We start from the raw sequence: 11665 nt of genomic DNA on the forward strand, positions 1-11665 counted from the left end.
AACCCTCGCTAAATAACAGCTTAAATACAGTATCATTGTATGCAGCATTTATTTTTTGATCACAGAAAGTTAGATTTGGCAGATTTGACTTTAACTCATTAAACACATTTACCAAAAGTGCTGGGATTCTAAGTTGTGATGATTGAATATGTGTCACTCAGAGAACAAAGATACTGAACAGGCAATAGTTCCTAAGCTTCAAACTTCCTGCATAAATCCAAAATATCATATCAATGGATCAATGAAGTTTATTTCATGAATACAGATCTCTCCACTAAGATTCTACATCTATTAAAAAAAGTAATTTCAGCATCCTAAAAACAAATCCCATATTCTTATATGTATTGCATGTTGGCGAGCAACCAAGAGATCCCTTATCATTCAATGTTTCTAGACAATACAGTGACCTTTGCCCATTGTTACATGTAGCTAGAATTTACTGTCTGCAAACTACCACAAGGAGAGGATCATCAAGGCATAGTGTTGCCTGACTACAACTCAACAGACCCATACACTTGTGACTGCAAAACAAGAGAGTACAGATCTTTAATGATATCTTAGGGAATAATTGATCACCTGCAACAGCAAACTAAAAGACAACTTATATTAGGCATATTGTGGATTGATGACATTCTTGAAAAAATGTCCCATACGAGACTACCAACCTACAGTGTAAACTTTCAACCCAAATGCTGAGCATCCACATGTACTATCAATACTACATCATCAAAATACCCTGAAATGACCTAACACGGTGTAAGTTACTGATGAACGAAAAGTACAAATCAGCTCATTTTACAAATGATTTCAACAGCTTGCAGAAATCTTCACTGCATTCAGGAAAGTTATCAAAACCATAGTGACTTTAAAAAAAAAATCAAAGACATTTTTTTTTTGTAACAAAAGACTCTGAAAGCAAACTAATATCTCTGCTTGTAAGCCTGTATAAGACAAGTGTATGTACTGTACAATTAATGTCCAGTTCCCTCATAAAACTATACCATGCTGTGATCTAAATTCATGAGAACAGCGAACAAAGTGTACTATCAGAGCTTTCAACAGGGAAATATGTAGTGAACAATGAAACAAGCTACATCGTCATAGGAAAAGAATAGGGGAAAATGTCTGGCAAAGCTTAATCATGTATCTCCCTTTTCCCACAGCCAAAGCAATCAAACTATGTTACATGGGCACAGGAAGTGCAGAGAGAAAAGATATCACCATCTCCTTCTGGTTCCTCATCCGTCCGTATTCATATCTTGACTCCTACAGTATACTAAGTACACCATGACTGTTGGAAATCACATGGCTCAGTACCAAAGACCTAGATCACATGTCAGGTCTACAGGTTTACACTTGCCATTGTGTACAGTGCTCTTCAGAACTAGAGAATCTATTCTTGCACAAGACCATTCTGAAGTGGGAATTTTAGGACTACATGTATAACCATCAGAAGGATCAAGTAGTTGCTGTCGAGATGCGAATTTGATTAACGACCCCAAAAACAATAACTTGAGCTCTCTGCAATTACAGCTTTTGCACCCACAATGTACATACAGTGTATTGTACACACATGTACACAGTGTACGAGTGTAAATGTATTATTCTAAATGGTATGGGTGTTGCTTTCATTGTATTCATTAAGTAGACTTTTGTCATCCTTACTGCAGGATCAGCTAAAATCGACAGTAGTTACACACACACACACACACACACACACACACACACACACACACACACAAAATTCTATTAAAACTAAAGAAGCATATGTAACAGATTTCCCAGCTAGACAAACTAGTGACACTCTTATTTTATCAACTAATTCTTGCACTACTTCATCACTGTGACATGATGGAAGCTTGAGAGCTGGCGCACTTTTATCATCTCTAGTTATTCATAATAGCAGTGTGACAGGCATCAATTTCTCTTTTGATTACAATAATGAGAATGTACAGCTGTACCCAGGCTACAAACAATGGAATACGAGTGAAGCTTTAAGGGTGTGTACAGTTCTGGTTGAGGTGAGGATTTAGCTTTTAACGTTTTGCGAGATATTCAGCAACCACTCCCACACGAGATGTTAAGGAGCATGCAATTCTACTGTAAGGGGTATCAAAAGTTTATCTGATGAAAATCGGTTTTTGCAATGGCTCAGATATCAAAAAAACAAGGTGAAACAAAGAGATCCTAATGAAAAGCTTGGCCTGTCGCCTTTTATTATTATCATCACTTTTTTTTTATATCTCAGCCATTTGAAAACTAATTTTCAAATAAATGTTGAATCCTTCATAAAGGGGATGGCTAGTGACTGATCAGTGGGAATCAGTGGGAATGCTGGGGGATGATTGTTCCAATTCTTGTGGGATTCATTTAAGAGTACATTATAGATCTATTGTTGTGTGAAAATTATTTGCTTCAGAATGGTCTCATATTCAAGTAATGTGCAGTTTAATGCCCCGTCACTGTTCAGGCTTGCTAACCTGGAAGCATATAACTGCACATTACTTGAATATGAGACCATTCTGAACCAAATAATTTTCACACAACAATAGATATATAATGTACTCTTAAATGAATCCCACAAGGATTGGAACAATCATCCCCCAGCATTCCACTGATTCCCACTGATCAGTTACTAGCCATCCCATTTAAAATTACATGCTCTTTCATATTTCATAAGAGGTTTCTCATTATCTCACTTTAAGAATGTTCAAAACATGAATACCCACCTCAACCAGTACTGTACAGTCCCTTTAAGGAGACCATGGAAGGAACATTGAATACTGACAAGAATTAGGCATGAGTCCCTTCAACAGTCACACTTAGGAATCCAGTTCACAAGTGGAAATACTCTGTGGCAGACAAGCCTACTCACTATAGGTAGTTCCACAAGTGACACACTAATTGAAAAAAAAAAAATGGGGACAGTTGTCACAGTAATTGGATGCAAATGGTCGCAACTGATGACAAAAGGGCCCATTGATTCAAGCTGCACTTGCCATTCTTGTAACTGTCCAGCCAAAACTCTCATCTCATCAAGTTGACAAAGTTAGTCATAAATCATGACAGTTGCACAATTGATTACTACCACATACTACATCTACAACCCTTTTTCAGTACAACCTAGTACATTTGAAAACATGGTTGTTATCAAAAGCCTAAACCACAATTAGGTCTTACACAAGCATTCACTACATGCAGATGAGGTACACGTACATGTAGTATCACATGCAAAACTTGTGTATTGTAATTTGTATAATGCTTCTAGTCCAACTTACAAGTCACAAGCATTTGTAACACACTGCAATGTCTGCACTCCCTGAAGCAACCACTGCCTTACACAGCGCTGCTCCTTCATTGACAATACCAATACTGGGTACAGTACTTGCTCATACATAAAAAGTCAGCCAAGAGAAAATGCTGTTCAGGTAGACAGCAGGCAGACTACATTGCTCCCCCTCCCCCCCCCCCCCCCCCCCCCTACAAATGTAGAAGGCAATCACAATGTACTAGACTATACATCAGCAGTAGCCAAGAAATAACAAGGTAGAGTTGGTTGATGCCACACCCACAATGGAGCTCCTGCAAAAACGATGTAATTTTCTTTCTACTGCCAGTTTGAGTGCCCCTTTAAGGTACATTTGTAAAAGCAAATCATTTCAGATTATCTGAAAGAAATTAAGCATGAGCATTAGATCAGCAGAAATTTGAGAAAATTCAGGGTGCGAGCTACAGCTACTTCAATATTCTGAATAGTTATGTTGTCCATCAAGACATAAAATAGCTTGAAATAACAACCTTAGTCATGGTACTGAAGCAGCTTTAGAAAACACAAATAATATAGGGTTTCAATTGCCTCAAATTTCAAAATTTCTAGACATGATAATAGCTTACAGCTCTCCTTCTCCAGGTACTAATAAAGGATACAAGTATCTTTATTTCTTTTTATTCTTGATTCCACAGAATGATTCGACACCAATCTGTCCCTTTGAAGCAGAATAAGACCAATTTTCTGACTGTAAAAGGGGTTCTATGTCACTGTCATTTAACCAATGATTCAATTCAATTCAATTCGTTTATTTCCATTTCAAAGGCCTTTTCAATGGCTTCAAAGAATGCATCACTTGCAAGTACTCTTGCATGGCATGTACATTGTACAGCGATAGCCTCTACGTTGGCTTGGGACCTAGTCGACGCCATGTTCTAGGCGATATTCCAAGAAAAGGAATATAGAATATTTCAAGATATGATGATATAGAAGAACCAATGATGTCAAAAGAAGGTACGAAAAACCAAACTGCCATACTTGCCAATACCACATTACCTGTAAAACACAGAAAACATCAGGAGTGTCTAAACGGACAACAAATTGTGAGGACTACTCATCATAATCATGCCCTGCAGTTCAAATTTAGCCCCATTTTGATGTATACAGTGTACAACAATGCATTGTTTTGTTATAAAGGTTTAGGATACTGATTTATCCCCTCCCCCTCCCATTGACATGTCTGTTTCCCTTCATTGAACTAAAAAAATATCTGTGAATAGAAAGGCATTAAAGACTTTCGCTGGTTCTTCTAACACTATTTGGTACTCTAACACTATTTGGCATCTATAAAATTGTTTGTGCATACATGAAATATGAAGGTAACAGGTTTGAATATGTCAGACCAAGCTCAGTGTGTTAACATGGATGGTTTCACCTCAGAGCAAACTGAAGTTTAGTATACCCAAGGGGTCCGTTGGTGGCCCACTACTCTTTCCAATTTATACTTACAACCTATTGGAAAAACCAAAAGCCCTACATTGATTGCCACTGTTTTGCAGATATGAAATCCAAATTACATGTATGTCTCTACCAAACCTTTATTTCCATCAGAAACTGAAGTAAACTTGAGTTACAATGTATGTTTACATGTACAGTAGATGAACTCAAACTATGGTTGACATCACATGGTCAGTAACTCAATGACACACACAAAAAAATTCTAGTCATATTGATCAAACGAAATGCTATTCAACACAAATTACCAATACTGTAAAGTTGGAACTGTAAAAGTGGATATTTTCGCGCGACTAATTTTTCACGCTAGGCTGCGCAAGATGAGTTTTGCGTGTTTTTAATCCCACAGAATCAAGACTAATATTAACTACTGGACTATATGGCAAGCAAATACATTCATATGCTTTTATTTTCGCACTAGGCACTGGTTGCGCGAAATGCGTGAAAATTTCCACTTTTACAGTATTGGTGACACTTTTGATTGATCCATCAAGTGCAACATAAAACCATGGCGTAATATTTGATCTTGAAATATCTTTTAAGAATGATATCCTGTACGAAAAACTGGCTGTCAGGTATCAGTTGCGCAACAGAGAATTCATCTACATTTGTAGAAGTACATGTACAATACCTTCCTAAAGTTACAACCAAAATTTCAATACATGCTTTGATCTCTTCTTGCTAAGATTTTTTTAAATCACTGTTCTGCAATCTTCCTTAAAAAAAAAAAAATTGTCTTAATTCATCATCATCAAATGATATTATGATTATTAAATGATGATGAAGTCTTGTATAGCGCCGGTATCCGCCAAGTCAGGCGCTCATGGCGCTTGCTCCAAAATAAATACATAATTCAGCTTAAATTTCATGGGTGCATCGCTTGTGATATGACAGTTAAAATAAAAAGAAAAAAAGAAAATATTACATTATCATTATTAAAATTACTGAGCATCAACTAGAGACTAAACATTACATATCGTAGAAAACCAGACTATAGTATTAGTACAATGTGGCCACCACAGAATGAATTGATATCAGAACATCTTACACTGTCATGCAAGTGTGAATGAAATCATTTGGGCAGCATTCATGACTTCTTTTTTTGTTGCTTATTTGTGACTTTACCAAATATCAGAAATATTGAGTTACAGTACTGTACGTTAGATTTTCAGGTCTAGTACATAAAATTAAATATTATTAGAAAATATGATTGTATTTATACCCTATTGATAAGAGATATATTGACCATCAGTTTGCACACATCTATCATCAGTTAATCAACTCTTCTTCTTGTTTTTTTTTAAATTGTGCATAGACCCTAAAAATTTGGTTTCTCTTTTCATTGCCTTTGTCAGTCTGAGTAAGTTTATTAGAATTTACAATATCATCGATGAAAGCATGTACTTTCCATGAAATTATGTTCACACAAAGGTACAACTTTGCCTACGATTTTGTGCCTGGCATCAAAATAAAAGAAGCTACTTTTCACCAAGTCAGTTTGGTATCATTGTGAAATTCTAATGTCATTAATCACCGTTTTTTTTTTTCCTTCTCCACTACAATATTGTTACAATTGCAGCCAGCTCTCATAAAGACGAGTCATTACTACACTGTACAGTGAGCTACCGTACCCATGTACCTCACCAGCGGCCCTAAATCCACCATCCTGTGTAAAATTGCTACAATGGTACAAGCACACTAAACAAAAATGTACATGCGGGACTGTGTGCAGTACGTTTGAAAACTTTGCAGGGCTACCACAACCAAGCAAACTGAGGTGAAAACTGGCCAGTTTTTCTTGGAAATCTTTAATTCATATAAGGAATAAGTACACTGCACATGTATCGTCATGGTCTCCTGCACACGTTTTACGTACTTCTACTTTGTCTATGGGGCACGGGGTGGCGGTGGCAAGGTGCAGGCCCCTTCTGTCACGAACAACTATATGATATCATTCGCGTTTAACAATAGATACAAATTTCTGGTATCGATCACTGAAAATATGGTTCCATTGTAATCTTCGGCATTTTTCCTGTATGTGAGTAGGATTTCATAGAATTTCAGTGATGTCATGTGAATGAAATACCGTAAAGTTCCGTGTATAAGACGCACTATTTTTTCGTCGGAAAACGTTGAAAATCGGGGGTGCGTCGTATACACGGGTACAGTCGAATCACGGGAAAAAAATCCGTCATGTACACCCAATTTTATAAGGCCAACTTGGGGCCATGTATGCCCATCGACGTTTGGAAGGTAAGCAATCACTAAAACTTACGGATAAAAGAGCAATCTTTCAATCTGGACACACACAAAAGCTGCAAATACGAGGTAAACTTACATCGGCCTTGTGCAGTAACGATGTATCAATCTGGCTATAGACAACAGCTGTAACAGCACTGCTGTATGCTACCGATGTCAGTCTACCAAGCTACAGTTATACCAACAGCCAACCTAGTAGCTGGAATACGCGATGTACAGGTATCATTACTAAATTACCGATACCGTAAAACTTATCAATGTACTAGTATCAATATGGCCATAGACAAAAGCTGTAAAATACGAAGTAGGATCGACACTATGTCACCGTAAATATGAACGATGTGTGAAGCATGCATGCATATCCATGTCGTTCGTTTCCTCTTCATTTCACGAGTGCAAGGCCAGCTAGGATAGCATAGCTACACTGTAGCTAGGTAGCTAGCTAGTTAGCTAGCAAGCCTTTGGCAAAGGCAGCAGCTAGCTGCAGAGAGGCTTTTTTGCAATGGACTCGCGTGCACACAGCGATCGGATCGAAGCGCGCTTGCCCGTGTGTGCAAGTCCATTGCTCTCTGTGTGTGTGTGCTGAAATTATAGCGAGCTGCCTTTTGCAAAAGGCTAGCACTGTGCATACAAGCATGGTACAAGAGACACACGTTACTGGTAATAGTGCATGAGTGTAATTACCGTACGCACCGTACGTCTTGCCGTATGATCCCTCTGCTACACTTGTTGATGTTTTTCTTATTTTTCGTAATGAACCTTCCAGTCTGACACGTGTCAATATGCGAGACACCCTCTGCTATGTATGACAGCAAAGATCGTACTGTACACTCATGAGTACGATATGCATGACACATGTACCACGATTGAAAGGCGAAACAATAGCAAGTGAGTACTGAGACAAGTCTCGCATTTTGCGTCTTCCATATTATTTTGTTGATGTCCGATGAATACCGTTAAAAGAAAATATAAAAGGAAACGAAAAATAGAGCAAATACATGCTGCATTCTAGGGAAATTTTGAGCTGAAATAATATGTATGACACACGCAATATTTGCGTGGACATTTTCGTGGGTTTTTTTTTTTTTTTTTTAATTCTAGGTCCGAAATTAGGGGTGCGTCTTATACACGGGTGCGTCTTATACACGGAACTTTACGGTATGCACAAACTTGAATTACAATGTATTGCAATGTGCGGGACACTCAAGTATACTACTATGTATTCTACTTCCACTTCCCAGCCCTCCTTGGCTTGTTGCACTTGCTTGGTCATCCTCCCACATGCATCGACAAACAAGTTTGTTTCATTCGGCCACAGACCTACATCTATTTTGAATAATCTTACTTGCTGAACAAAATCAAATGAATATGAGACAGCTCAGTAAAATTTATAATAATCAGTGATAATTCCAGGTAGACCTAATGCCAGTTGCCCCATTATAATTTGACAACGCTGACACTGTCCAAAATTTGGCCACCTGCTACATGTAGAAACCTACAATGTACGCTTTTGTGCACGGTTGAGCCTCGACGGAGCCTTGAAGGATTTGCGAGATGCGCCATGGTTTGGCATTAAAGTATGCGCATTGAATCTGTGCGTATGTGAACGCAAATCTCTCGAACCGAGTAGACAGCATGGAGTATATTGAGTACCGCGCTCTCATAGTGCGATATATAAAACTCTCCTCCGCGTGTGGTAAAATTATGGCACGCGCGCTAATCCATTCAATAGGTATATGACGGTACAGCGAAGCATGGGCATAGGAGGTCGAACAGTGGGCACAGGCTGTCTAATCATGCTCGCTAAATTGCTTATAACTGCAATTAAGTCTCTTTAAAATACCTCAATTTCATTTTTTTGAAGTATATACTGTATCCTTAGGTTGGTGATTGGTAAGTATATGCACATACAAAATGTATTTTCTACCTATCTGCATTCGTGCATTTCTTATCAGCGTAATAGTAACAAATTTATTGCATGAAATCTAGATGTCAGTTCTTAACACGGGCGGTCAAAAAATGGGCAACGTGCTTTACATGAGATAGGAAACATGCTCAGCTCACAGCCACAGGCATAAGGTAGTATATTACAGGTATGGTACTTCCAGACAGGATGGTAATTCTGGACATGCACATTTCTGCATACTAATGACATTCAATACATGAAGGGCTTTGTAGACTAGCCTCAAAGTGCATTGTATGGACCGAAATTGCAAAAAATGCGACACAAAAATGTAAAAATCGCTAATTTAGAAGAAGATGTTGATTTATCACAAGAAGATGATGTTGACTCATCACAAGATTTTATCGTGTGAACTGTTCGAAAAGTTCAGGTTAGACATTTTACTGTAAAATACGAAATTTGAGCCTCATTTGCCGATTTTTCCTTTGTTGTCCGCTTGGTAGGTATGTATATGGTGAATCGTGGGTATAAATTATGATTCTGGTGCAAGGACGAGATGCGAAAGACGTCAATTATCCCCACACGGCCGTAGTCTAGATTCTATTCCATTACGAAAATTGTGTCCGGAACTATAATGCAATTTTACACCGCGTTAAAAGACAACTTTTTGGAGAGGGGTGTATTTGGAGTCTATTTTGTGAAAATCGGAGTGAATGATTTTCATAGTTTTGCCAAATTAACATTTTCAGGACTTTATGAATGTCTGGTGCTGTATTGGCCGAAAAATCATCCTCCGAGTATCAGGAATTCAGAGCCACAAAAAAAGAAAAGCGTCCGGTGATACAATCAACTCTCATACTCATGTAGACTGTAGCCTGTGCTGTACTGTAGTATACATAGAGTAGAGCCCCCAGTATTCGGTCATTTAAGCTTTTCTGCAATATTTTATTATCTACAGCAATGTATGTGGAATATATCAAATTTCTTTAATCTCAATTTTCATTTTGTTAAATATTACACAGAATTTCACAAAATCCCAAAATATATCACCTTGAAAATTCCCCAGAATACGGTCACCGCGACCAGTATTCGGTCGAGCGATATGCGCGTTCAAAGTCAATGCGTGTTCAAGGCAGCTGAAAAACGCGCCGTGCACTACAATTTGTACCTTGTTGGCGCACAATTGCATAGGAGACATTGCAGCGCCCGTTGGTGACCGAATACCGGGGAATTGGCACTTGCATTCAACCCTTGTACATTGAGACACTGCATCGGCACATACAGAAATTTTGTTTTTCTTTTGCGTTTTTGAGGATACCATCACACTCGAAGCTTGCGATAAGTAAAAAAATCCCGCAAGAAAACGGCATATTTCTCAATTTTTAGCGCTTTTTCGGCGACCCATACTCTTATTAGTGGGCTCAATCCGCGCGCGCTTTTGGAAAGTCGCGCCAATTCTGCACTTTTGACGGTGAAATTTGGGATTTTGAATGGATTTTTGGAGGGGGCCAAGGGAGTTTCCTGTCGTGAATGAGTGTGCAAGCACGTGTCTGTGAATTGATGTGATTTGCGTGTGTTGTGACAGTAGAACTTACTGGCTGGTGATTAGTGATAAGTGACGGAATACTGGTAGGTGACCGAATACTGGAGCTCTTACCCTACATCACCCAGTAGAATTTATTTTACTGAAATTTCTTCATTCATGCGGAGCAAACGTGTTACCTTGCACTAGCAGATCATGAGATAGGATTTGTGTGCAGAGTGTCAGAGTATCATCAGCACATGTTGACCCTTAAAAAACTTCAACAGAAGTTAGATTTCTAAATCTTAACGGTTAACCTGTGTATCATGTAAATGTACCTTTCATGTGCATCATGATCATGATGATGCAGCCTGTAAGCAACGCATACACCTTCATTTTTTTGCACAACGGGATTTTACAACGACATGCCTCTTCGCACATACAGCTACAGTACAGAGCACACATCAGCCCGCCACACGACTTGGGACATCGTAGGTTTCTATAGCCTTGTAAGTGGTGCAGCATACACCACATACTGGAACGTACGTTGTATGCAGTCACCTCATACAAACAAAGTCACGAAAATTCCCCATTCACCTGTGTACATCGTGAATGAATAACGGTCACGACTATCTTCGAATGCGGCAGAAGAAACAAAGAATAGACCAAATTCAACCCTGTCATACGATGAGGTTATGGCCGGACATTATTTTCTAAAGACCTCAATACCAAATAGGCACGATAGATGTCAAAAAACAATTCGAAACTTACCAAATTTTATATAATAATACCAGGAAGAGGCAGAAATACACCCCTTGGTTGTACACTCATTCGTGATGCTCTTGTGAGCCACACCTCGCAATTGCTCGTATCGGGGGTACTCGAAATGAGGCAATACCTGTATCCCCACATGACGTTAGCCACATAATGTAGGAACAACACAGCGTCTGCTACGGACACCGCTAAATTCAAAACCAATGCCTGTCTCATGCCTCCAAAATCTATGAATTTATCCCAGTGATTTTCCTCGTGCATTATCATTGAAAATTCCACTCTGTGTGATGAAATACTATCGAGCACTGATTCTAAGCAGTCTGTCTGCAAAAATACCGATGGTAGGGTAATGATTAATCCTTCCGCCAGAAATTCTGTCAGAGAAAATACTGACTACATGCGTGTCTTCTATAGTTTTGAAAGA

At 38.6% G+C, this 11665-nt stretch overlaps 1 protein-coding gene across 1 annotated transcript in view; it reads right to left on the minus strand.

The window, feature by feature from the left end:
* The window catches only part of LOC139743855 (ras-like GTP-binding protein RHO), a 29096-nt gene extending 17780 nt beyond the window's left edge, over positions 1-11316 (minus strand). Inside the window, exon 1 of the mRNA XM_071654311.1 lies at positions 11239-11316. The gene's annotated coding sequence lies outside the window, so the exon portion shown is untranslated. The remainder of the gene's footprint in view (positions 1-11238) is intronic.
* Between the last annotated feature and the right edge of the window lie 349 nt (positions 11317-11665).

The sequence above is a fragment of the Diadema antillarum genome, unplaced genomic scaffold (assembly GCF_040938485.1).
Source record: "Diadema antillarum isolate AM-2024a unplaced genomic scaffold, OU_Dant_1.0 seq00001116_RagTag, whole genome shotgun sequence".
NCBI lineage: Eukaryota > Metazoa > Echinodermata > Echinoidea > Diadematoida > Diadematidae > Diadema > Diadema antillarum.